Below are 27,686 nucleotides of genomic sequence, written 5' to 3'. Positions count from 1 at the left end.
CCTTACTGAGGTGCCCTAGGGTTTTCCATGATCCGTGTGCTCTTCTTGCATCGCATCACTTTGTTCAGCTGTCAGTGTGTTCCTGGTGGTCTTGGAGGGGCAGGGCCAGCTTCATGTGTGTGGACCTGTGCAATCCACAAAGTCCTGGGCTTAGAAGCATTAATCCCTTGACCAGATTAATGCTTGGCTGCTGCCATATTGAATTCTTTTAAATATTTTAGAGACAAGGTCTCTCTCTGTTCCCCAGGCTAAACTGCAGTGGCGTGATCACAGCTCACTGCAGACTCAAGCTCCTGAGCTCCAGCGATCCTCCTGCCTCAGCCTCCTGAGTAGTTGGGACTACAGGTGCGGCCACCATGCCCAGTTAATTAAAAAAAATTTTTTTTAGAGGTGGGGGTCTTGCTATGTTGCCCAGGCTGGTCTTGAACTCCTGGGTTGAGGCCACCATGCCTGGCTTGAAATTCTTAATAATTTTTGTACAGGGGGCTCCCTGTGTTGGTTTTTCACTGGGCCCCAGAAGTTCCACAGGGAGTTCTGCTGAAGGGCAGGGCCAGTGGGTAACGTCAGGGTCTCGTGGAAGAGGATGTGAGAAGTGGGTGAATTCCGGACTTTTTGGCTAGGATCCGTAAGACTGGCTGATATTTGGGATTTGGGTGGGAGAAAGCAGGGAAGAGAGAGGAATCACTCCTGCATGTGGGCTGGGACTTGCGCAATGAGCGCCCTTTATCCAGATGGGAAACATTGGGTAAACAAGTCAAGCAGATTTTAGAGTGGGCAGGTGGGGTCAAGAATCTGTTTGGTGAAAATAAGCTTCCTACCAAATATTATAAAATAAGGATGGGATATTACATTTAAAAAAAATTGCAGACCAGCCAGGAGTGGTGGCTCATGCCTGTAATCCCAATACTTTGGGAAACCAAGGTGGGAGGATCCTTTGAGGCCAGTTTGAGACCAGCCTGGGCAACATAGCAAGACCCCATGTCTACAAAAAATTTTTAAACAGTAGCCGAACATAGTGGTGCGCACCTGTAGTCCCAGCTACCTGGAAGGCTGAAGCTGGGGAGGACTGCTTGAGACCAGGAGGTAGAGGTTGAAGTGAGCTATGATTGTGCCACTACACTCCAGCCTGGGTGACAGAGTAAGGCCCTCTACCAAAAAAAAAAAAAAAAAATTGGGCCAGGCACAGTGATTCACGCCTGTAATCCTAACACTTTGGGAGGCCAAAGCGGGCAGATCACCTGAGGTCAGCAGTTTGAAACCTGCCTGGCCAACATGGTGAAACCCCGTCTCTACTAAAAATACAAAAACATTAGCCAGGTGTGGTGGCGGGCACCTGTAATCCCAGCTCCCTGGGATTATGACGCAGGAGAATTGCTTGAACCTGGGAGGTGGAGGTTGCAGTGAGCTGAGATCATGCCACTGCACCCCAGCCTCCAGACAGGGCGAGACTCCATCTCATAGCAAAACAAAACAAAACCACCACAAAAAGATAACCCAATATTGTACTATAGTTTTGCAAGATGCTACCACTGCAGGGGAAGCAGGGAAGACAGTTCAAGAGCTCTCTGTAGTACTTCTTACAACCACATGTGAATCCACAATCATCTGAAAATGAAAAGTTTAATTTAAAAAAACTGGAAAATTGGTGACCCAGAAAATCAGGATGTGAATGGAGCAATAAGGCGGCTCAGGGCAAGTGTTGCTCATTTTTATTCCTCAGTTTTCAAATCTGCAAGGAGTTTGGGGGCAGCGCGCAGAGGCGGACACAACTGGAAGCAGTGAAGGGACTGTTTGTGGTGTCTTGGGGGACGGTGGCAGCAGCTCTGGCACCTGAGCGTCTGTCCTTCCTGGTGGTCTGGTGGTGAGGGCTGATGGGGTGGACAGCAGCTCATCTCTTGGAGGCCCTGCCAAGTAAAGGGGTGGACTTGGCTCTAGAGGACAATATCCTTGGCTCTGTGACTTCAGCGCTCACCTCCTCTAGTAATTTCAGGTTACTCTGGCAGTGGGACAGACACGGGCACGAAACCATGGGTAGGAGAGGAGGTCAGCGTAAGCCCGGTTGGTGTTCACGTTCAAGCTTCCCTTCACCACAGTCAGGCGCCCGGCGGGGAGAAGAGCATCTCATCATAAGATATTTGCAGATGTATTCACGGAACTTCCCACATATCTGGATGAGGATATACGACTTGCCCCCTGGAGGAAAGAGTTAAATGAATCGCTAAAGCACAGAATGTTCCTGTAAAATTGCTTCCATATTTTGTTAGATGCAGATGAGCATGAATTATTGTGAAGCTAACAGGGGAGTTTGAAAATTTTGTTCTTACCTTTTTCCATTAACAACCCCCCCTCACCTAGATGGTTATGGAAGGACTGGTTGAGGGATGCTGGTTTGGGGTTGGACCATTGAGTAAAGAGCTCATTCACTTATTAATTCATCCCATCAGATGTTTATGGGGCACCTACCGTATTTCAGGGAATGCAAGTGCAATTACAGCTTGCAGGTGTCATTCTTGTTGATCAGCCTTCCAACGACACCACCAAGGTCCTTCTGAGATGCGCCATTTTTGTTTTATGGTTATGCTGGGGATGGCTTTTGGGGGAGGAAGCTTCCTTTTGAGCCTCTCAGAGTGCCACTGTCTTATCTATGCCATAGAAAAGAAGGCGCATTTCACCTACCCCTCCAAGGTCAGAAATGCAAATTAACATTAATTCCACTTTCCAGGCCGGGCGCGGTGGCTCAAGCCTGTAATCCCAGCACTTTGGGAGGCCGAGACGGGCGGATCACGAGGTCAGGAGATCAAGACAATCCTGGCTAATATGGTGAAACCCCGTCTCTACTAAAAAAAAATACAAAAAACTAGCCGGGCGAGGTGGTGGGCGCCTGTAGTCCCAGCTACTCGGGAGGCTGAGGCAGGAGAATGGCGTAAACCCGGGAGGCGGAGCTTGCAGTGAGCTGATATCCGGCCACTGCACTCCAGCCTGGGCAACAAAGCGAGATTCCGTCTCAAAAAAAAAAAAAAAAAAAAAAAAAAAAAATTCCACTTTCCCACAATCTCCCCGTTTGCATCAAGGTGTGAAACTCCATGGGGGGAAAATGGACACAGTTGTGCAAAACTGTTTTTCCAGCTGAACAGATCTGATTAGTTTCTTACACTCTGTGTGGCTCTGCCAATTTATTTTTTCTATTTATTTATGGGACAGATTCTTACTCTGACACCCAGGCTAAAGAGCAGTGGCACGATCTCGGCTCACTGAAACCACTGTCCCCCAAATTCAAGCGATTCTCCTGCCTCAGCCTCCTGAGTAGCTGGGATTACAGGCAAGAGCTACCACACTTGGCTAAGTTTTGTATTTTTAGTAGAGACGGGGGTTACCATGTTGGCCAGGCTGGTCTCGAACTCCTGACCTCAGGAGATCCACCTGCCTTGGTCTCCCAAAGTGCTGGGATTACAGGTGTGAGCCACCATTCCCGTCCACTAGTTTTTCTTTTTTAAAAAAAATTTTGGCCAGATGCGGTGGCTCACACCTGTAATCCCAGCATTTTGGGAGACCAAGGTAGGAGGACTGCTTGAGGCCAGGAGTTTGAGACCAGCCTGGGCAATATAATGACAGCCCACCTCTACAACAAATAAAAAATTAGCCAGGTACGGTGGTGCGTGCCTGTAGTCCCAGTTAGCTGGGAGGCCAAGGAAGGAGGGTCACTTGAGCCTGGAGTTCAAGACCAGCTTAGGCAACATAGTAAGACCCCATCCCTGCAAAAATTACAAAAATTAGCCAGGTGTGATGGCACAAGCCTGTAGTCCAAGGTATTCAGGAGGCTGAGGTGAGAGGATCACTTGAGCCCAGGAGGTTGATAGCACCGCTGCCCTTCAACTTGGGAAACTGAGCAAGACAGTCTCAAAAAAAATTTTTATTTATTTATTTTTGAGATGGAGTCTCGCTCTGTCACCCAGACTGGAGTGCAGTAGCACAATCTTGGCTCACTGCAACCTCCACCTCCCAGCGATTCTCCTGCCTCAGCCCCTACAGTAGCTGAAATTGCAGGCGCATGCCACCGTGCCCAGCTAAGTTTTTAGTAGAGACAGGGTTTCGCCATGTTGGCCAGGCTGATCTCGAACTCCTGACCCCAGGTGATCCACCTGCCTCAGTCTCCCAAAGTGTTAGGATTACAGGCATGAGCCACTGTGCCCTGGCAAAAATTTACTTATTTATTTTTATTTTTTGAAATGGAGTCTCGCTCTGTCCCCCAGGCTGGAGTGCAGTGGCACTATCTCGGCTCACTGTAAGCTCCGCCTCCCAGGTTCACACCATTCTCCTGCCTCAGCCTCCCAAGTAACTGGGACTATAGGCACCTGCCAAACCTGGCTAATTTTTTGTATTTTTAGTAGAGTGTTTCACCGTGTTAGCCAGGATGGTCTCGATCTCCTGACCTCGTGATCTGACCGCCTCGGCCTCCCAAAGTGCTGGGATTACAGGCGTGAGATACCGTGCCCAGCCGCAAAAATTTATTTTTAAGTTTTTCCATTTCAATAGCTTGAAGGGTACAAGTGGTTTTTGGAGACATGGAAGAATTCTATGGTGGTGAAGTCTAGGATTTTACAGCATCTGTCACCTAAGTAGTGTACTTTGTATCCAATAAGTAGTTTTTCATCCGTCACCACCTAACATCATCCTCCTTCTGAATCTCCAATGTCCCCACTCTGTATGTCTTTGCGTACCCATAGCTTAACCCCCACTTATTGGTGAGAATGTGCAGCATTTGGTTTTCTGTTCCTGAGTTACTTCACTAAGGACAATGGCCTCCAGTTTCATCCAAGTTGCTGCAAAAGACATCATTCTTTCTGTTTTGGAGACAGGATCTTTCTCTGTCACCCAGGCTGGAGTGCAGCAGTACATGATTCACTGCAGCCTTGGCCTCCCAGTTTCAAGCAATCCTCCCACCTCAGCCTCCCAAGTAGTCCCAAGACTACAGGTGTGCACCACCACAGCCGGCTAATTTTTAAATTTTTCGTAGAGATGGGGGTCTCATTATGTTGCCCAGGCTGGTGTCGAATTCCTGGCCTCAAGCAATCCTCCTGTCTTGGCCTCCCAAAGTGCTGGGACTTCAGACATGAACCACCTCACCCAGCCTCTATTTCATTCATTCATTCATGCATTCATTCATAGATGAAATCTTGTTCTGTCACCCAGGCTAGAATGCAGTGGCATGATCTTGGCTCACTACAACCTGTCTCCTGGGTTCAAGTGATCCTCCTACCTCAGCCTCCCTAGTTGCTGGGACTACAGGCATGTGCCACCACGCCTGGCTCATTTTTGTAATTTTAGTAGAGATGGGATTTCACCATGTTTGTCAGGCTGGTCTCAAACTCCTGGCCTCAAGTGATCCACCTGCCTTAGCCTCCCAAAGTGCTGGGATTACAGGTGTGAGCCACCACACCCGGCCTCATTTTTTTTTTTTTTTTTAGGCTGAGTAGTATTCCATAATATACACACACCACATTTTTCTTTATCCACTCATCTGTTGATGGGCTCTGCCAGTTTGATCCCAGCTGGACATCTGAGGGGCCTGGCTGCCCCTTAGCACCCCATCCCAGGGTAAGGGCACTGGGGATGAGAGAATGCATATGCTGTATTTCTCAGCTCTCCTTTAGAGATTGGGTATAGCAGAAAGGCTTGTAGGATCACTGGAAGCTGGAGTGATTGGAGTCTTTCACAGGCCCTGTCTGTCCCCACAGAGGAGGGAGTGAGGGTTGTAAAGAGCTTGTCTCTGCTGGCTTTGGCCTGAGCTGCTGGTAGGAGCAATGGCAGCTGGTCCCATGGCCTGTGGGTGCTGGCTCAGTTGAGGGGTGGGGGGTAGGCCCTAAACGCACCTAGGAGGGCTTCCAGGGCTGTCAGGAGCACAAGAAATTGACATCTAGAGGCTGCGGCATCTTTTTTTTTTTTAACAATCAGACGGAGCGTCTCTCGGTCGCACAGGCTGGAGGGCAGTGGCACGATCTCAGCTCACTGCAACCTCCACCTCCGAGGTTCAGGCGATTCTCCTGCCTCAGCCTTCCGAGCAGCTGAGACTACAGGCGTGTGACCACGCCTGGCTAATTTTTGTGATTTTTTAAAAATTTATTTTTTTGGAGACTCTTATTGCCCAGGCTGGAGTGCAGTGGCATGATCTTGGCTCACTGCAAACTCTACCTCTCGGGTTCAAGTGATTCTCCTACCTCAGCCTCCTGAGTAGCTGGGATTACAGGCATCTGCCACCATGCCCAGCTAATTTTTTGCATTTTTAGTAGAGATGAGATTTCGCCATGTTGGCCAGGCTGGTCTCATACTGCTAACCTCAGGTGACCCACCTGCCTTGGCCTCCAAAAGTGCTGGGATTATAGGCATAAGCCACCACACGTGGCCGAGGAAGCTGTGGAATCTGCCACGAGGAGAATTCCTGAGGAAAACCAGAGGCCACATTGATGGCCCTTCACCTGCGTGGCCACATGGGATTCTCACAGCAGCCCAAAGTAGGGCCTTGAGCAAGGGAGTTCTCCTGGCCCCCAATTTAGGGGCAGAGAAACAAGTCAGCAAGACCCAGAACTTATCTCTGATTACCCAGTGAGTTGTGGAGATTGGATTTCCACTTGTCATACTGCCTTTACATCTTGGCTTTTCAGCGAGAAGCTGTGCATTCAGCCCCTTTCAAAGGCAGAAAAGTGTTGCCGAAAAATGTACCAGGGGCCAGGCACAGTGGCTCACGCCTGGAATCCCAGCACTTTGGGAGGCTTAGGCAGTTGAATCACCTGAGGTCGGGAGTTCAAGACCAGTCTGGCCAACATGGTGAAACCCGTCTCTGTAAAGACAAAAAATTAGCCAGGCTTGGTGGCAGGTGCCTGTAATCCCAGCTACTCAGGAGGCTGAGGCAGGAGAATCACTTGAACCTGGTGGGCGGAGGTTGCAGTGAGCTGAGACTGGGTCATTGCACTCCAGCCCTGGAGACAAGAGAAACTCCATCTCAAAAAAAAAAAGATAACCATACCACAGTGGCTCATGCCTGTAATTCCATCACTTTGGGAGGCTGAGATAGGAGGATTGCTTGAGGCCAGGAGTTTAACACCAGCTTGGGAAATATACTGAGACCCTGTCTTGTAAAAAGAAAAAAAAAAAAATTAGCTAGGTGGTGGTGTGCACCTGTAGTCTCAGCTACTCAGGAGGCCAAGGAAGGAGGATGACCTGAGCCCAACAGTTTGAGGCTGCAGTGAACTGTGATCACTATCATGCCAGTACACTCCAGCCTGGGCAACAGAGGCCCCTGTGTAGAAAAGGGCACCCTTTGCTGCATCTCTCTCTCTCTCTCTTTTTTTTTTTTTTTAAGATATGCAGTCTCGTTGTGTTGGCCAGGTTGGTCTCGAACTCTTGGTCAACAGCAGTCCTCTCACCTCAGCCTCCCAAAGTGCTAGTGTTGCAGGCATAAGTCACCATGACTGGCCTGCATCTCTTTTTGTGTTAAATGGTGGAGAATGACCCAGAAAATCTACAAGTTTCTTCTTCTGCAGTCTGAGGGCTGCAGTTTATGATCTAGCCAGGCAGGCACACAGGCCATCTGCCCTTCATTCCAAATTGTGGGTGCCTGGATTGCTCAGAAATTTGGAAAACACGCTGGGAACAGTGGCTCACACCTATAATCCCAGCACTTTGGGAGGCTGAGGTGGGCGGATCACAAGGTCAGGAGTTTGAGATCAGCCTGGCCAACATGGTGAAACCCCGTCTCTACTAAAAATACAAAAATTAGCCAGGTGTAGTGGTGCACTCCCAGCTACTATTATTTAGCACGTGCTGTGTCAGACATCGCAGAGTACCTGGGAAGCAACAATAAAAAGAACTCTTTCTCTCTCCTGAGCCCCAGTCCAGTCAAAGAGAGGCAAAGAAATAATGACAGTGCCTGGCGAGAACGCTGGGAGAGCCAGGTTCGGGCTGCAACAGGGGCAGAGCACGGGGAAGCCTCCCTCAGCCTGGAGCAGGCGGGGTAAACCTCCCCACGGCGGGACAGCTGTGAGGAGACTCGGCCAGTGAACAGAAATCTTTTCAGTCATGCATCGTGTGACTCACGCTCGTATTCCCAGTACTTTGAGAGTCCGAGGTGAGAATCACTAAGGCCAGGAGCTCAACATCAGCTTGAGAGTGAGACTCCATCTCTACAAAAAAAAATTTTTTTTGATACGGAGTCTCGCCCGTCACCCAGGCTGGAGTGCAATCGCGCAATTTCGGCTAACTGCAACCTCTGTCCGGCTAATTGTTTGTATCTTTAGTAGAGACGGGCTTTCACCATGTTAGCCAGGCCAGTTTCGAACTCCTGACATCGTGATCTGCCCACCTCAGCCTCCCAAAGTGCTAGGACTACAGGTGTGAGTCATGGCGCCTGGCCCCCAAAATTTTAAAAATAGGCTGCCCATGGTGGTTCATGTCTGTTGTCCCAGCTACTCAGGAGGCTGAGGTGGGGGAATCACTTCAGCCCAGGGGTTTAAGGCCGCAGTGAGCTATGATGACACCACTGCACTCCAGCCTGGACAACAGAATAAGATCCTGTCAAAAACAAACAAAAAAAAGGCTAGCACAGTGGATCACACCTCTAACCTCAGCCCTTTGGGAGGCCAAGGCAGGAAGATCAATTGAGTCCAGGAATTCGAGACCAGCCTGGGCAACATAGCAAGAACCTATCTCCAAAAACATAAAGAAAAAGAAAAGGATATTTTAGTTGGTGATTATTGTGGGGAAAAGAGAGATCAGACTGTTACCGTGTCTATGTAGAAAGAAGTAGACATAAGAGACTCCATTTTGTTCTGCATTTGAGATGCTGTTAATCTGTGACCCTACCGCCAACCTTGTCCTTGCAAGAGACATGTGCTGTGGTGACTCAAGGTTTAAAGGATTTTGGGCTGTGCAGGGTGTGCTTTGTTAAACAAGTGCCTGAAGGCAGCTTGCTGGTTCAAAGTCATCACCATTCTCTTAATCTCAAGTACCCAGGGACGCCTACACTGCCAAAGTTCGCAGGGACCTCTGCCTAGGAAAGCTAGGTATTGTCCAAGGTTTCTCCCCATGTGATAGTCTGAAATATGGCCTCATGGGAAGGGAAAGACCTGATCGTCCCCCAGCCTGACACCCGTGAAGGGTCTGTGCTGAGGAGGATTAGTATAAGAGGAAAGGCGGCCTCTTGGCAGTTGAGATAGAGAAAAGCATCTGTCTCCTGCCCGACCCTGGGCAATGGAACATCTTGGTGTAAAACCCAATTGTATGTTCTGTTTACTGAGAAAGGAGAAAACCGCCTTAGGGCGAAAGGTGGGGACTTGCTAGCCAATGCTGCTCTTCATCCACTAAAAAGGTTTATGGAGATGTTTGCATATGCGTATCAAGGCACAGCACTTTTCCTTAAACTTATGTCACAGAGATCTTTATTCATATGTCTTAATGTTGACCTTCTCCCTACGATGATCCTATTATCCTGCCACTTCCCTTTTTCTAAGATGGTAAAGATAATTATCAATAAATACTAAGGGAACTCAGAGACCGGTGCCAGCGTGGGTCCTCTGTATGCTGAGCGCCGGTCCCCTGGGCCCACTTTTTCTTTCTCTATACTTTGTCTCTGTGTCTCATTTCTTTTCTCAAGTCTCTCATTCCACCTAATGAGAAACGCCCACAGGTGTGGAGGGGCAGGCCACCCCTTCAATTATGGTGCAAACATGGGCATTCCAGACAGAAGAAACAGCTCAAGCAAGAGCAGGAGAGCAACGAAGGCAGTGGAAACAGATGAGTGGCTGGGAGTGAGGAGAGAAGAGGATGAAAATCCAGGAGAGAGCAGAGGACACTGAGTGTCCTGACCAGGGATTACGGCTTTGTCCTGTGGGCCTGGGGGAGCCAATCACAGGACTCCCAAATTTTAATCTGTGGCCGGGCACAGTGGCTCACACCTGTAATCCCAGTGCTCTGTGAGGGTGAGACAGGAGGAACACTTGAGCCTAGGAATCAAGATCAGCCTGGGCAACACAGCAAGACCCCATCTCTATGAAAGTAAAAAAATTAGCCAGGCATGTTGGCATGTGCCTATGATCCCCGCTACTCAGGAGGCTGAGGTGGCAGCATCGCTTGGGCCCAGGAAGTTTAGGTTGCAGTAGCAGTGATCACACCACCACACTCCAGCCTGGGTGACAGAGAAAGACCCGGTCTCAAAAGCAAACAAATACAAATTTGGATTTTTTAGAAAGACCACTTGGGCATGGGTGATAGGAGGCTGTCTGGAAACAAGGCTGGTAAGGAGGCCACCTCTGAGGACCAAGCGAGTGGGGCAGAGGCCTGGCTGCTGGCAGGAAGGGAATATGGACGGGACAGAGGGAGGTGAGCCCAAAGCTGAAGTGAGGGGAACAGTGCAGTGGGCGCAGGGCAGGCCGGGGGAGGCGAGTGACATCTCTGTCCCAAGATAACACATAAGCAGAAAGTTCAATAGCACTTACCTAATGAAACCCTGCAATCATTTCCGCTCTGTACTTGCTCTGAATAATGGGTTTCTGAAACATCTTACACCACTTCTCAAACTGGGTGGCCAGCTGCAGCTGAATCAATTCCAGGTGCCTGTAGTCATGATATCAAGAGTAGCAGCTGTTCACACAGATCACATCCACATACGGAGCCTAGGACCAGAGCAGGAGAGCCCGTTCAGCACCCAGAAGACTGCATGATTCACAACTCACATGCTTTGGGGGCTCTTCTGGCAGGAAGGTAAGAAGAGGATGTAATAGAGGCACTCAGGGAGGCTGAGGCAGGAGGATGGCTTGAGGCCAGGAGTTCGAGACCAGCCTGAGCAACACACCAAGACCTCAGCTCTAAAAGTATAGTAGTAAGACAATTAACAGGGCACAGTAGCTCATGCCTGTAATCCCAGCACACTGGGAGGCCAAGGTGGGAGGATCGCTTCAGCACGGAAGTTTGAGACCAGCCTGGGCAACATCGCATGACCCCATTTCTACAAAACATACAAACAAAAAAACTAGAAGAGGAAGAGCTGCCTCTCGGGACTGAGAACATCCAAGTTCGCCAATTTAGATCCTGAAATTACCCTGCCCCACAGGCAGGAAACATGGTCACAAAGTAGCCCAAAGGAGGCAGGCCTGTGACTCTGCACTGACGTGCGCAGCTGAAAAGGACTGTGAGAGGCAGAGCAGCTGCCAACGCGCAGTCCTCAGCCAAAGCCGAGGGCCCCCGCCACTGGTGCTGACTCCTCTCCAGGCAGCAGTCCCATCACTGGGACTTGCCCTGGACTTACCTTGCCCTGGAGAAGCGCTCCCACCTGAGGGGCCGATGCAGTCATTCTCACAGAAAATCTTTTTCTGTTTTGTTTTGGATACAGAGTCTCACTCTGTTGCCCAGGCTAGAATGTAGTGTCATCATCTCGGCTCACTGCAACCTCTGCCTCCCACGATCAAGTGCTGCTCATGCCTCAGCCTCCCAGGTAGCTGGGATTACAGGTGCGTGCCACCACATCCAGCTAATTTTTTGTATTTTTGGTAGAAACAAGGTTTCACCGGTTTGCTGGTCTGGTCTCTAACTCCTGACCTCAAGTGATCCACCCGCCTTGGCCTCCCAAAATGTTGGGATTGCAGGTGTAAGCCACTATGCCCGGCCATCACAGAGAATTTTTTTTTTTTTTTTTGAGACGGACTCTTGCTCTGTTGCCCAGGCTGGAGTGCAGTGGCCGGATCTCAGCTCACTGCAAGCTCCGCCTCCTGGGTTTACGCCATTCTCCTGCCTCAGCCTCCTGAGTAGCTGGGACTACAGGCGCCCGCTGCCTTGCCCGGTTAGTTTTTTGTATTTTTTAGTAGAGATGGGGTTTCATCGTGTTATCCAGGATGGTCTCGATCTCCTGACTTTGTGATCCGCCCATCTCGGCCTCCCAAAGTGCTGGGATTACAGGCTTGAGCCACTGCGCCCGGCCCATCACAGAGAATCTTGAGGCAGCTTTCATGAGGCAGCACTGTGGGCTGCAGAGGGCCTGAAAGAGTCCCACCTAGGAGCAGGGCAGAGATGACCGAGTAGGACCACCATCAGCTTCAGCAAACTGGTGCTCAGGGCTGAGCAGCAGATGCTTCTGTGTCCAACTGGCTAGTTTCTAATGCGTCCTGAACACACTACTTTCTAGTAAGAATGCTGGCTGGGTGCGGTGGCTCATGCCTGTAATCCCAGCACTTTAGGAGGCCAAGGTGGGTGGATCACCTGAGGTCAGGAGTTCGAGACAAGCCTGGCCAACATGGCAAAATCCTGTCTCTACTAAAAAATATAAAAATTAGCCAGGTGTGGTATCGTGGGCCTGTAATCCCAGCTACACTGGAGGCCGAGGCAGGAGAATTGCTTGAACTCGGGCAGAGGAAGTTGCAGTAAGCCAAGATTGCACCATTGCACTACAGCCTGGGCAACAGAGCAAGACTCCATCTCAAAAAAAAAAAAAAAAAAAATGCTAATGTCAGCCAGGCATGGCAGCTTGTGTCTGTAATCCCACCACTTTGGGAGGCCAAGGCTGGAGGATCACTTGAGCTCAAGAGTTTGAGACCAGCAGGGCAATATAGTGCAATCCCATCTCTGCAAAAAGATTTAAAATTAGCCCAGCACACCTGAAGTCCCAAGTTACTCGGGAGGATGAGGCAGGAGGATCTCTTGGGCTCAGGAATTCAAGGCTACAGTGAGCTGTGATTGCACCACTGTACTCCAGCCAGGGCAACAGAGTAAGACCTTGCCTCTACAGAAGAAAAAGGAAAATGCAGGTTCCAACTTTGGAGTTACTGAATCAGGATCTCAGAATGCAGAGATTTGCCATTTCAAAAAAAATTCCCCTAGAGATTCTGAACATCCAGGCGTGGGCCAGATGAACTCTAAGCCCCCTTAAACCTTTGACATTCTATGACTCTATTAAATCAAAGTGCAAAAAACGCTGAGTCCAAACTGAGCAAACAAATCCCATCTCCCTATGCCCAGCCTCCCTGGATTCAGAAAGCCACACTGCCTGGCGAGTAAGCAGGGAGAGAATTCTCATTAACCCAAAGACCATCTTTGAAAACAGACTGGCTGCAGCTGGGTGCGGTGGCCCATACCTGTAACCCCAGCCCTTTGGGAGGTTGAGGCAGGAGGATCGCTTGAGCCCAGGAGTTCGAGACCAGTCTGGGCAACATGGCAAGATCCTGTCTCTATCTTTTCAAGTAAAAAAACAAAATAAAAAATCCCTGGCTGGCAGCTCATGGTCCTTTCCAGCTATTCCCATGAGCAGACTTCAGGACAAACCCAGGCAAAGGTGGGGAAAAATGGGGTGGGGACCCCCAGGCTCACCCCCTTGTCCGCTGCATAGTTGGAGTTGGTCACAAAGGTCACAGGCCGGGAGGGGTCCAAGGCTTTGGCATGAGCAATCACCATCCTGTCCACAGAAGGCAGAAGACACAGGTTCCGTCAGTCCAGGAAGGGCTCGAACACCCTCCCATCCTCCCCCATCAGAACACAACACAGGGCCAGGCACGATGGCTCACACCTTTAATCTCAGCAGTTCGGGAGGCCAAGGCAGGTAGATCACTTGAGGTTGGGAGTTCAAGATCAGCCTGGCCAACATGGCAAAACCCTGTCTCTACTACAAATACAAAAATTAGCCAGGCATGGTGGCACATATCTGTTTAACACCAGCTACTTGGGAGGCTGAGGCACAAGAATTGCTTGAACCCAGGAGGTGAAGGTTGCCGTGAGCCAGGATCACACTGCAGTCCAGCCTGATCCATAGAGCCTGGTCCATAGAGCCCTGTCTCAAAACAAACAAAAGAAAACACACACACACACACACACACACACACACACACACACACACACACACACAAAGCATAAAGCCACTGCTTTCTTCCCTAACTTGAGATGTATTTTACATAAGGGCACATGATCCTCTAGTCCTAGACCGAGCTCTCTAACATCACTCTTTCTCCCCCCGCCTCCGAATCCTATCCCCCCAGAGGAGAGCCACCCTTCCAGGCACACAGAGCTGAGGTCAGTGGGCTGGACACTGCCAAAAATGAGGTTGACTCCCTGAAACAGCTCTTGAACACAGGAGTGGATGGGTGCAGATTTGGGTGGGATATTTATTAATGCATCAAGCAAACAGAGAGTGCAGACTCTCAGATGGGAAGTTTCAAAGCCTTGTGACAGCCTGGCTGAACCTCTCCAGGCTGGGCGGCTCCCTCCAATTCCTGCCCCAGCAAACAGACATCTCCTCTGGCCACCTCCCAAAGAAGCCTGTCTGTCAGGCACCTGCTCCTGGAAGCCTGTGCTCTTCACCTTCGCAACAAAGGTCCTGTCCACCCAGTCCTGCTGAGCACACCCCTGTGCCCCAGAGCTCTGAACTGTTCTTTGTCCAGGCTGGGACGACTTCTCAGAGCCTTCTGCCTACTGCAGACTTGGCTCAGCCCAAAGCACTCCATGAAATCGGGGTGTAGTGTCTGCCTCAAGGAGCATTTCCAAAACCTCTACTGCCTCTGCTGCAAGTGAAAAATCTACCTCTGAATGCTGAGTTAGAACTGCATGATTGTAAGGAATAAAGGGGGCCCGGGCACGGTGGCACACACCTGTAGTCCCAGCACTTTGGGAGGCTGAGGCAGGTGGATCACTTAAGGCCAGGAGTTCAACGCCAGTCTGGCTAACATGGTGAAACCCCGCCTCTACTAAAAATACAAAAATTAGCCGGGCACAGTGCCTCATGCCTGTAATCCTAGCACTTTGGGAGGCCAAGGCAGGTGGATAACCTGAGGTCAGGAGTCCAAGACCAGCCTTGCCAACATGGTGAAACACAGTCTCTACTAAACAATGCTAAAGTTAGCTGGGCATGTTGGCATTAGTGTTGTGGTGCGATCTCGGCTCACTACAACCTCTGCCTCCTGGGTTCAAGCGATTCTCCTGCCTCAGCCTTCTGTGTAGCTGGGATTAGAAGCATGCATGAGCCACTGCACCTGGCCTGTGCAACAGAGCAAGACCCTGTCTCAAAAAAGAAAACACACACATACACACACACAAACAGAAAACAAAACAGAATAGCATCATTTCCTTATCATTAGCTTGAAGGAAGTGAATTGCCTGTAAAAGTTTCCATTTTCAAAAAAAGCATTAAAATACAGTGTAATCCCCGCACTTTGGGAGGCTGAAAAGGATTGCCTGAGCCCAGGAGGTGCAGCCTCGACCTCCTGGACTCAAGCGATCCTCCCACCTCAGCCCTACAAGCAGCAGGGACTACAAGCGCGTGCCACCATGCCCAGCTAATTTTTTGTATTTTTGTAGGGACAGGGTTTCACCATGTTGCCCAAGCTAGTCTGGAACCCCTGAGCTCAAGCGATCCACCGCCAGGGCCTCCCAAAGTATGGGATTATGGGCGTGAGCCACTGGGCCCGGCCCAATTACTTTCTTCAGTCTGAGCATGAGCGCTGGAAGAAAAGCTCTCACTTGCATGTAAGGTTTTAGAGACAGAGTATCCCTCTGTCACACAGGCTGGAGTGCAACGGGGCAATCTCATCTGAGTGTAACCTCAACCTCCCGTGCTTGATCTTTTATATAATCTCGGCTCAGTGTAATCTTAACCTGCCGGGCTCGATCACACACACACAGACACACACACACACACACACACACACACACACACACACACGCTCGATCACACACACACGCTCGATCACACACACACGCTCGATCACACACACACACACACACACACGTTTAGACAAAGTCTCGGTCTGTCGCCCAGGCTGGAGTGCAGTGGTGCGATCTCCGCACACTTCAACCTCCGCCTCCCGGGTTCAAACAATTCTCTGCCTCAGCCTCCGGAGTAACTGCGATTACAGGCGCCCGCCACCACGCCCGGCTAATTTTTGTACTTTTAGTAGAGACGGGGTTTCATCATGCTGGCCAGGCTGGTCTTGAACTCCTGACCTCGTGATCCACCCGCCTCGACCTCCCAAAGTGCTGGGATTACAGGCGTGGGCCACCAGGCCCGACCGATCGCTTATATTTTTAAACAGATGTTTTCTTCGTTTTCTAGCCCCTTTTACACCGCTACAAAGTTTCAAAGGCTTAATGCGATTACAACGGCCCCTGAGAGGTCGAGCTCCGTGGTGCAGCTCCCTAATGCGGGGCAACCTCAGAGGGGGCCTACCCTGCCCAAGATGAGCCGCGCCAGGTGGCGGGGGACGCCCCCGGGGGTCCTCGGGTCCTGACTGGGGGAGGTGTTGTGGGATGCACGTACCCGGGATCAGGTGAGGCGAGTGCACTGCCGAGGCTGCAGCTGCCGCTGGCCATTGAGGAGCTTCTCCGCAACGGGCCCGCCAGGAGCCGGCCGGTTGGGGCGCAGCGCCTGCTCGTGACGCGTCTGGCCCTTGCTACGCCCGGCCCTGCAGGCGGGGAAGTCGTAAAGCTCCTCCCGGTAGCTTATGGGCGGCGGCAGCCGGGCCGAAGCTTGCGGACACAAAAAGGCCAGCTCAGCTGCGGGTTATATCCCCCCCGGCGGCCTGTGGCCAGGCGTCCGCGCACGAGCGCTCCTGGAAGACCTGCAGCCCCGCGGCGAGTTCTGATCGGCTCCGCGTGAGGAGCGGGCTTCTGCAACGTCACAAGCGCGCGCCTTCGGTGACGTCACAAGGATGGGCCTTGGAGCGATGTCACAGGCGGGGGCGTTCGGCGGCGTCACCGAGGTGGGAGTGTCAGTAGCTGAGCAGTTGTCTCCTGAGAGTGGAGCCTGGTAACCGCGACCTCCCCTCCAGGTCCTGTGTGTTGCTGGCTGGAGAAGGGTAGTTGACAAACTCAGACCCAGCGCAGTGTTTATGTCGGTCAAAAATACAAAAATATGTCCAGGCGCGACCAAGGCGGGAGGATCCCTTCAGGCCACGATCAGTCTAGCAACATGGTGCGACCCTGTCTCAGTAGTCCTACCTCAGCCCCCCAGCTACTTGAACCCCAAGGTTCAAGGCTCCAATGAGCTATGGTCCCACCACAGCATTCCAGCCTGCGAGACTGAGGTAAACCCTGTCTAAAAAAGTAAAAAAAAAAAACCTAAGTGTGCAACAGGGAGGGACTGCCAAATAAAACTGCGATCCCAGTACTTTGGGAGGCCGAGGCGGGAGGATGGCTGGCTTGGGCTCAGGAGTTCTAGACCAGCCTGGGCAACATGAAGAAACCCCGTCTCTACAAAAGATACAAAAATTGGCCGGGGGCAGTGCTCACGTGGCCTAATTTTTGTAATTTTTGTAGAGATGGGGGTCTCGCTGTGTTGCCCAGGCCAGTTTCGAGCTCCTGGGTTCAAGCGGTCTTCTCACCTTGGCCATCAGAGTCGTCAGGATTACAGGCGTGAGGGACTGTGCCCCGCCTGGGTTAGGCTATTTAATAACAAGAAAGTGCTCCACCAGGCTTGGTGCCTCAAGCCTGTAATCCCAGCACTTTGGGAGGCCGAGGTGGGTGGATCACCTGAGGTCAAGAGTTTGAGACCAACCTGGCCATGGTGAAACTCAGTCTCTACAAAAAGTACAAAAATTAGCCGGGTGTGGTGGCACATGCCTGTCGTCCCAGCTACTCCTTGAACCCAAAAGGCTGAGGTTACAGTGAGCCGAGATTGCACCACTGCACCCCAGCCTAGGCAACACAGCGAGACTCCAAAGTATGACACCAGCCTGGGCAATGTAGTGAAACCCTGTCTCTACAAAACAAAAAACCCAGGTGTAACTGTGTCCACCTGTGGCCCAGGCTACTTAGGAGGCTGAGGTAGGAGGACTACTTGAGGCCAGGAATGAAAGCATGTCTCTAGATAGTTAACTAGCTAGCTAGATATGTAGTTTTCGACTTTTTTCCCTAGATTTGAACATGTTTTTCTAAAGTAGCATTCAACACATCAGCATTTTACAGTGTTATTAGTTGTTAATATGATTCTGTTTTTCTGAAATACAGTATCCTTCACAAGCAGTTTTGTCTTTCAAAGTACATAGATAGGTCCTCAAGTGAATTTGTCTGATGTTGGCGACCTTGGTACCATTTTCTCCAGTTGACTGGAATAGTCAGTCAATAATTTCAGGTTACTGTTGGCCTGAGAAGAAGAGCCCAAAGGCAACAAGCAAATGTGCTGGTGTCCAATCACCTTCTAGAAACATTTTCACTTTCCTGTAAGGTTTCCCTTGATGAACATAGAAGTAGTGTATGTAGAACTGACCCAGTGCTGCCATGGCAACTTCGTATATTAGGCCAAATTTACATTTCTTACCTTTGTGAGAGGCACCCTGGTAGGCTAGTGGAGTTACACACGAAGTCTGATCTCAGCTGCACTGGCCAGAGATCCAACACGGTCCAATCAAATAACATTCTCTGAGCCTGTTTCTTAAGCTGTAAAATAAGAATAACAATTATACCTGTCTAAAAAGACAGCTTATTGTATTTGAGTGGTCTTTTATTTTATTTTCTACGAAGCTGTGTTTAACACGGTAATTATTTTTATTTCCATACCACATTTGTGTTTTGTTTTGCTTTTCTTTTTGTTTTGAAATGGGGTCTGTTTTTTTTTTTTTTTTTTTTTTTTTTGAGATGGAGTTTTGCTGTTGTCTCCCAGGCTGGAGTGCAGTGGCAAGATCTCCGCTCACTGCAACCTCCACCTCCCAGGGTCAAGCGATTCTCCTGCCTCAGCCTCCTGAGAAGCTGGGATTACAGGTGCCCACCACCACACCCAGCTAATTTTTTTTTTTATATATATATATATATTCTTAGTAGAGCTGGGGTTACATCATGTTGCCCAGGCTTGTCTCAAACTACTGATGTCAAGTGATCCACCTGCCTCTGCTTCCCAAAGTGCTGGGATTATAGGCGTAAGCCACCACACCTGGCTTGTTTTTAAATAAGGGTTTCTTGGCCAGGTGCGGTGGCTCATGCTTGTAATCCCAGCACTTTGGGAGGCCAAGATGGGTGGATCACCTGAGGTCGGGAGTTGAAGACCAGCCTGACCAACATGGAGAAACCCTGTCTCTACTAAAACTACAAAATTAGCCGGGCATGGTGGTGCATGCCTGCTGTCCCAGCTACTCGGGAAGCTGAGACAGGAGAATTGCTTGAACCCAGGAAGTGGAGGTTGCAGTGAGCCGAGATCGCATCAGTGCACTCCAGCCTGGGCAACAAGAGCAAAAGTCCCGTCTCAAAATAAAAAAAAAAAGATTTTTTAAAATGATATTTTCAGTATTTTTATAGATATGTGAGCAGCGATCTTAATAGGACGTTACCTGACACTTTGCGGGACTAGACGATGACAGAAGTAGCTGATTTGATCCAGATGTCTATTTTTTTCTTTCTTTCTTTTTTTTTTTTTTGGAGACAGTCTTGCTCTGTCACCCAGGCTGGAGTGCAGTGGCACGATTTTGGCTCACTGCTACCTCCACCTCCCAGGTTCAACCGATTTTTCTCCCTCAGGATCCCGAGTAGCTGGGATTACAGGCACATGCCACCAGGCCAGGCTAATTTTTGTATTTTTGATAGAGACAGCAGTTCACCGTGTTGGCCAGGCTGGTCTCAAACTCCTGACCTCAGGTGATCTACCTGCCTCGGCCTCCCAAAGTGTTGGGATTACAGGCATGAGCCACTGTGCCTGGCCCAGATGTCTCTAATTTTAACAAGAGATGTATTGCAGGATCATAGCAGATTGAGTTGCTGGTGTATCCAGAAGGAAGTAAGCATGGAACTCAGGATAGCTGTCCTGAGTAGTGTGTGTGTGCTGTGCTTGAATATCTCACTGCTCATTTATACACAGGCTTTCTTGTGACCGAGTCAACAGTATCTGTTTCATAAATAATGTAGCTTGCTTGCTTTCTTGCTTTCTTTCTCTCTTTCTCTTTTTTTTTTTTTTTGAGACAGGGTTTTACTCTGTTACCCAGGCTGAAGTGTAGTGGTGCAATCGCAGCTCACCGCAACTTCAGCCTCCCAGGTTCAAGCAATTCTCCTGCCTCAGCCTCCCAAGTAGCTGGGATTACATGTGCCACCACTCTTGGCTAATTTTTGTTCTCCTTTTTTTTTTTGAGACGGAGTTTGACTCTTGTTGCCCAGGCTGGAGTGCAATGGTGCGATCTTGGCTCACCGCAACCTTTGCCTTTCGGGTTCAAGCGATTCTCCTGCCGCAGCCTCCCAAGTATCTGGGTTTACAGGCATGCGTCACCATGCCCAGCTAATGTATTTTTAGTAGAGACAAGGTTTCTCTATGTTAGTCAGGCTGGTCTCAAACTCCCGACCTCAGGTGATGTACCCGCCTTGGCCTCTCAAAGTGCCGGCATCACAGGTGTGAGCCACCGCTCCTGGCCTAATTTTTGTATTTTTGGTAGAGATGGGGTTTCACCATGTTGGCAAGGCTGGTCTCGAATTCCTGACCTCAAGTAATCAGCCTGCCTCGGCCTCCCAAAGTGTTGGAATTATAGGCGTGAACCACCATGCCTGGCCAGCCCTATTTCTTTAAGCCTCCACATTTTGCACTTGTTAAAAGTATTGGAACATACAATTACCCAGCTTCCCTTGTTTATGTGTGCTTGAATTTTGTACAATCTTAAATATTTTTTTCCGATCTAAGCTTTATTTTACCCCGTTTCTTCTATATTTGTATAACTTTAGGTGGCTCTCTTCATTGAAAGTTTTTTCTCAAAAGCCTTAAAATAGATTATTGTTCTTGGCAGCAAGTTGAAAGCTATTTGAGGAGAAGGGGAGACTTATGATGATTCAAATGAAGCAAACTAAAATGTAATGAAGCAAGACAGAAGAAAAAGCAGTATTCACTTGCGCACATCCCAAAAGAATAATATTTCAAATATAACTAGAAAAAAGTATGCTGAAGTTCGCAATACAGAAATAATTATTAATACTCAAAATAGCTTTAAAGCCCTGCTCAGATTTTGAATGTTGGGAATTGACCTGGAGGTGGCTGTAACCTAAGATGGTTCCTTCAGTAATGAGCATTTGTTCTTTTTCAAGATGATGATTCTCCACCTTCTAAGAGACCAAAGACCATTGAGACACCACAGCCACCAGTCCCGTAACCTGCCAATGCTGGGCAACAGAAAGTGCGGGAGTTCAACTCTGGTAAGTTCTCAGTGAAATCCACTACCTTTTCCTTCATCTTCTGGACTCTCAGTGTGACTGATGAAAGTTACAACATTCTCTGCAGGGGGAAATGTTTTAGCATGTATTACTACATTTTAATCACATCTTTGTAAAGCCAGGAGCATTTTGAAAGTCACATTACAGACATTGTTTAAACATAGTTTGTATTTGCCAAAACATAGGACACTGTGTCATCTCATATTAATTAGTTAGTTGGCTCAAAATTAGTGCTAATGACTTAGTAATTCAATGATTTCTCTTAGCTTTAAAACCCTTTTTATTTCAGAACTATTTCACCTCTTGGTTTTCATTTTTTCTATGTGTCACTGCCTGCCAGCTGCTAATTATTAACTCCCAGTGAATCATGTGTCCTGTGAAGGGACTGAATGAGATGTTAGTGGCAAATTATGTTGATGATTTGTATTTTGAATAGTTTGAATAAATAGAACATTAAGCTTGTATACATTTTGAAAATAGTATTTTAATATTCTACTGTCATAGTCACAATGATTGGATATATATTGAATTTATATGTACTTTAGGATATATTTTGAATTTGTATGTATATCTGTTAAGTTTTTTTTTTTTTTTCTCCACGAAAATTAGACTCTGATTTATTGAGGCATCTGTTTGATGCCACGTTAGGCGGCCCGGGCTCTGTGTAGGGGGTGAGGTTAAAGCAAGAAGAAGGGTGGTGAGAGGCAGGGGTGCCAGGTTTAGGTTGGAATACCTGGGGGTACTGAGGCTCCCCAGGTTTCCTTGGTCCTGGCCGGCTGTGCTGCTGGCCTGGGCATCTGATGAGCCTGCAAGGGTGACTCCCAAGAGGTGAGTGGTCCAGGTAGGGCAGGGACTTTCGAGTCATGCTGTTTGTTGGCTTTGAATCCAGACTCGTACACTTGGTAGCTGTGAACTCTCCATGCCTCAGGGACCTGCAGAACTGAGCTCTGTCTGAGCCAGGTTCCATCCAGGCACTGCAGATCCATCCAGAGGGAAACCGCCCCAAGTTGCTCACTATTCAGTGCCTTCTCAAGCAGACCCTTGTCTCCTTCTAGGCCCTCACAATCCAGTGGAGGAGACGAAACCCATCTGCCTCTGTCCCTCTGGGCGCACCTCATGCCGGTGCATCTGTGGACATGGGCCATGCTCCTGGGCTTCCGAAGTTGGAGAAAGCTGCCAGGCTCAGGTGGGTACCTCAGAGCAGCTGCTGCCCTCTGGACACAGTGACAAAAGAACCCTGTGGGTCTGGAGCCCTGGTCTGGGGCATTGGGCAAGGCTCTTGCACTTCTCTGAGCCCATTTCCCCATCTGGATAGTGTGCTGATTCTATCTCCCTGTGGGCACTGAGGGCTCAGTGTTGGAGAGTCAGCATCTGGGGTTTGGGCTGTAATTCCCCTTCAGCCCCATAGCTGGGGGGAGCCAGGGACTTTATGGGGATTAACCTAGGTGTCATTCTAGCTTCCTGCCCCTGGCTTGGGTTCAGCATCTGAAGTAGTCTGGGCGGCAGGTGGTCCTGGTGGGGGTTGGGGCTTTTCCCCACTCTGAGGTCACACCCAGAGCCAGAAATGTTGGTGCCTGCTCTGGGCAAAGGTGGCAGCCTGTGCGACAAGAGGGAAACTCCATCTCGAAAAAAAAAAAACAAAAAACCTTCCACCATTTCAAGGGGCTCACATCTCCCTAAGGGCCCGGTAGTTGGCCTGATCTGGCCTGCACTTGGCCCCCAGGGTGCAGGTAACACCCCACCTTACCTGGCTTCTTTCTGCCACGGCCAGTCTTCAGACCTCAGGACTTTCCAGCCTATCCCACCTCCCTCTCTGGCCAGCCTTGAGCCCTTGTGGGTCCAGCACATTTTCCAGGCTGTCTCCTGGTTGTCCTTCTGCCTCAAGGTCTGGATCATGCTGCTCCCCCTCCCATTCACCAAGACCCACAAGGACCACTCCACACCCAGCTCAGCCCCATCCCCTTGGATAGTCCTTTCTCTTGCCTCAGGTGGCCAGGTGCATATCTTGGTGTCAGGACATTCACTGCACCTGGGAATGCCTATTGGTCACCTCGGTGACAGGACCAAGGCATTTACTTGATATGACTACCCTGGTTCACTGTCTACATGGCCAGGGAAGAAGTCAGTAATAGGCTTTTGACTTGCTGAAAGGATCAGTTCTCCTGGCCCCGTGGTCTAGGGATGGAGGATGCTGCAGGAGATGCACCCCTCACTTCCCAGCTGAGGACTGTGGGTCATCTCAGGGCAATTTCACAGTCCCCACGTGCCCCACCCCCTCAGCTCTGCAAATACCAAGCAGTGCAGCCTGCCTAGGGGACAGTGGGCTCAGGGGTGCCCAGGTAGTCCCCAGAATGCCCTTGGCAGGCCCCTCACCTAGGTGCTCCCACAGCTCTGTAGCAAGAGTTCTAACCTTTTTTGACTGTGGAGCCTGCTGAGAATAAGCTGTGGACTGTTTTCCAGAAAAGCATGTACATGCTCTCCATGCAAAACCTTGCATTGCGGCCAAGCGCAGTGGCTCACGCCTGTAATCCCAGAACTTTGGGAGGCCGAGCCGGTCGGATCACCTGAGGTCAGGAGTTCGAGACCAGCGTGCCCAACATGGTGAAACCCCATCTCTACTAAAAATGCAAAAAATTAGGCGTGGTGGCGGCCACCTTACAGGTGGCCTTACACCTTACAGCCTACTCTGGAGGCTAAGGCAGGAGATTCACTTGAACCCGGGAGGCAGAGGTTTCAGTGAGGTGAGATTGCACCACTGCACTCCAGCCTTGGTGACAAGAGCGAAACTCCATCTTCAACAAAAAACCCTTGCATCCTTTCAGGGGGCTCACACTTCCCTAAGGGCCCGGTAGTTGAACCCCTTGGACCTGAGGGTGAGAAACCTTGCTTCAGTTCTTCCCTGGGTGATCAGCCCAGGGTAAAGAAGGAGAAGCCAAAAAGGAGGACCCATGAGAAGGGCCCCCTCCAGGAGTTTGAGGCCCACTCCCTCCTCCCCTGCCTGTCCTCTGTCCAGGTCTCCTCCCTGCTGTGCCCCACTCCTGGAGCCATAACCATTTGGAGCTGTGTTTTTCTACAGGCTCCTGGGCACAAAGTGGGCAGGCTCACCTGGAGGGGATCAGAGTAACATGGCAGGAAATGAGGGGGAAAGCTGCCCTGGAACCGCGCCTCTCTTCCCCCTCATGTCACTGGGGTGCACTCCTCCCTCACCTCACTGAGGCAGCCACATGGGTTCCATGTGAGTGCTGTCCTGCTTCCTCTGCTGCCTCTTTTTTTTCTTAGGGCTATCATAAAACTTCCTCTTTCCCAGCTCTGCCAATCTGGTGGGACATTGGGCTTCCTTCTCACAGGGTCCTGGGGACAGGCCCATCCTGTATCATACCTGCAGAGAGACCTGTTTTTCTCCAGGGCCTGGGGAGCAGCCAGGTTCCATGAGTGAAACGCAGATCTGAACCATACCAAGCTGGGGTTGGGGTCCACACTCCTCTACTGAGAAGGAGCTAGGGATTCCAGCTAGGTGAGAGGGAGAGTGGGCAGAGCCAGACCAGACCAGGACTGATCCCCTGGAAAAAGCCTGCCTTGGCGAGTGCTGGGTGCGGTGGCTCACTCCTGTAATCCCAGCAGTTTGGGAGGCTGAGACAGGTGGATCACTTGAGGTAAGGCGTTCAAGTCTAGCCTGGGCAACATGGCAAAACCCCATCTCTACTAAAAATATAAAAATTAGCTAGGCATACTATGTTCCTGTAATCCCAGCTACTCAAGAGGCTGAGGCAGGAGAATTGCTTAAACTGGGGAGGCAGAGGTCGAAGTGAGCCGAGATTGTGCCACTGCACTCCAGTCTGGGGACAGAGTGAAACTGTGTTCAAACAAAAACAAAAACAAAAAACACCATAATATGGCTTTGGCAGAGAGCCTGGCCCGGCAGTGCCTTCCCTTGGGTTTCTCCTGGGTAGGCCTCTGCCACGAGGAGGTGCTTCCTTTTGCCTGTCCATGGCCCACAGCAATGGAATGTCTGCTTCCGAGGGTTGGGTGGGGGACTGCTGGCAGAACTGGAAACTTCTTCAGGTGGGTTTTTTGTTTTGTTTTGTTTTTGTTTTCAAGATGGAGCCTTGGTCTGTCACCCAGGCGGGAGTGCAGTGGTGCAATCTCAGCTCATTGCAGCCTCCACCCCCCCACCCTGGGTGCAAACAATTCTCATGTCTCAGCCTCCTGAGTAGCTGAGATTACAGGTATGTGCCACTGTGCCCGGCTAATTTTTGTATTTTTTGTAGAGACGGCATTTCACCACGTTGGCCAGGCTGGTCTCGAACTCCTGACCTCAAGTGATCTGCCCTCCTCAGCCTCCCAAAGTGTTGGGATTACAGACATGAGCCACTGAGCCCAGCCCCTTCAGATGGGTTTTGAGGCTTCACTACAATACTAGTTTCCCATGGCTGCTGCAACAAATTACCACACAGTGACTTCAAACAACACGAATGTATTCCCTTACAGTTCTGAAGACCAGAATTCTAAAGTAAGTCCCACTGAAGCAAGGTGGGAGCAGGGTTGTTGCCTTCCGAGGCTCTGTGGGAGAATCTGTCTCCTGGCCCTGGAGGCGGCCTGCACTTCTCAGCTTGTGCTGCATGTCCTGAATGACTGGAGTTTCCTGCTTCCGTCACTACACCTCCCACCCTCTCCATCACCTTCTCTGCTCTTATAAGGATCCGGGTGAGTACATTAACCCCGCCAGTACAAGCCAGCCAAAGACCCTTAACTTCATTATATCTGCAAAGCCCCTTTTGCCATACAAGGTCATGTTCACCAGTTTCCGGGATTAGGATATGGGCATCTTGGGGGCATCAGCCTGCTACAGCTAGGCTGCAAAACTGTTACACCCTCCTGGTGTTGCAAAGATTGAGAGAAAAAGGGTTGGCATTTTTTGCTTAGGGGTCCCTCTTAAACTTGTACCTTTAAGGTCTGGGGTCCCTTTTAACCTTGTTTTTGTTTTTGTTTTTTCTTTTTTGAGGTGGAGTGTTGCTCTGTCGTCCAGGCTGGCAGTGGCATGGTCTTGGCTCACTGCAACGTCTGCTTCCTGGGTTCAAGTGATTCTCCTGCCTCAGCCTCCTGAGTAGATGGGACTATAGGCACCCACCACCATGCCTGGCTGTTTTGTATTTTTGGTAGAGATAGGTGGGGGTGGGGAGGGGGGTTTTGGCTATGTTACCCTGAGCTCAAAGAGATCCGCCTGCCTCTGCTGCTGAAGTGCTAGGATTACAGGCCTGCACCACCACACCCAGCTGCTGTAGACTTATTTCCACACAGCTGAGACAAGTTTTAGGAAGTTTGCTAAAAGACCCCTGGAGACCTCCTCTTTGTGGCCTCCCTGTTACCGTGTTTAATTTGATTGAACTTTTCTGCCCTCTTGCTTTTCAACTTCTCTAATAGTCTCTCATTAAACCAATTCTAAGAACCACCAAAAAAGGGAAAAATTTTTTTCAAAGCAGTAAAATGATGTGGACTGTTAGAATGTAAAATATATGAAATAAGTTCTTACATGTTAGTGCTGCTCTGACATAGGGACATATTATTGAGAATCAGCTTTTGCTCAGTTTTCAGAGAAATGGAATAATCATATTGCTGATCTACATAAGCAAGTTGAAGAATTGTCTGAAAGAAAATATGGTATGTCTAAACTGGAAAAGTCCTGTAATCCTGTGTTCATGAGCATTTACACAGTGGAGTTACTCTTCATCATGGGGGTACCGTGGACAGGCCCAGGGCTGCCGATGAGTCATGCCTCCTTACACGTTTCTCCTTGTCAGGTGCTTTGTAGTGTCTAAATATTGGAAACATTCTCTGTTTCTAAATTGCTACAAAGCTAAGGAAAAGTTGTGTTTCTTTAATTATTAGAATTTTTTTAAACTTTCAGCATGGAGATTGGGAATTTATTTACATATGTATTGCAAAGCCCTTCATCTTAGGGATTTCATTGAATTATTATTATTATTATTTTTTGAGACAGAGCCTCACTGTGTCGCCCAGGCTGGAGTACAGTGGTGTGATCTCTGCTCACTGCAACCTCTGCCTCCTGGGTTCAAGCAGTCCTCTGCCTGAGCCTCCTGAGCAGCTGGGATTACAGGCGCCAGCCACCACGCCTGGCTGATTTTTGTATTTTTAATAGAGATGGTATCATGATCTTGGCCAGGCTGGTCTTGAACTCCTGACCTACTGATCCACCTGCCTCAGCCTCCCAAAGTGCTGGGATTACAGGTGTGAGCCACCATGCCTGGCCAAATGTTATTTTTTTAAATGAATTGTTTCTCTTAGTCTGCTTCATTAAATTTGGTATTCATCCAGGTGTGGTGGCTCATGCCTGTAATCCCAGCACTTTGGGAGGTCGAGACAGGCAGATACTTGAGGTCGGGAGTTCAAGACCAGCCTGACCAACATGGAGACACCCCGTCTCTACTAAAAATACAAAATTATATGGGCATGGTGGCACATGTCTGTAATCCCAGGTACTCGGGAGGCTGAGGCAGGAGGATCGCTTGAATCCGTGAGGCAGAGGTTGT

At 49.7% G+C, this 27,686-nt stretch overlaps 1 long non-coding RNA gene and 1 other non-coding gene across 2 annotated transcripts; one reads left to right on the top strand and one right to left on the bottom strand.

Annotated features, from left to right (window-relative positions):
• Positions 1-1,694: 1,694 nt before the first annotated feature.
• Positions 1,695-16,636, bottom strand: LOC106996082 (uncharacterized). Its single transcript, XR_013415338.1, has 4 exons — positions 16,283-16,636; positions 13,348-13,432; positions 10,488-10,664; positions 1,695-2,193 (listed from the first exon to the last, which is right to left on the bottom strand). It is a non-coding gene; the product is annotated as an uncharacterized LOC106996082 (transcript).
• A 4,375-nt stretch (positions 16,637-21,011) lies between these two features.
• On the top strand, positions 21,012-26,359 carry LOC144339837 (uncharacterized). The gene is made up of 3 exons (XR_013415339.1): positions 21,012-21,120; positions 22,194-22,324; positions 25,627-26,359. It is a non-coding gene; the product is annotated as an uncharacterized LOC144339837 (long non-coding RNA).
• Positions 26,360-27,686: the final 1,327 nt, after the last annotated feature.

This window comes from Macaca mulatta, chromosome 3 (assembly GCF_049350105.2).
Source record: "Macaca mulatta isolate MMU2019108-1 chromosome 3, T2T-MMU8v2.0, whole genome shotgun sequence".
NCBI lineage: Eukaryota > Metazoa > Chordata > Mammalia > Primates > Cercopithecidae > Macaca > Macaca mulatta.
This window is presented reverse-complemented; position numbering and strand designations above follow the sequence as displayed.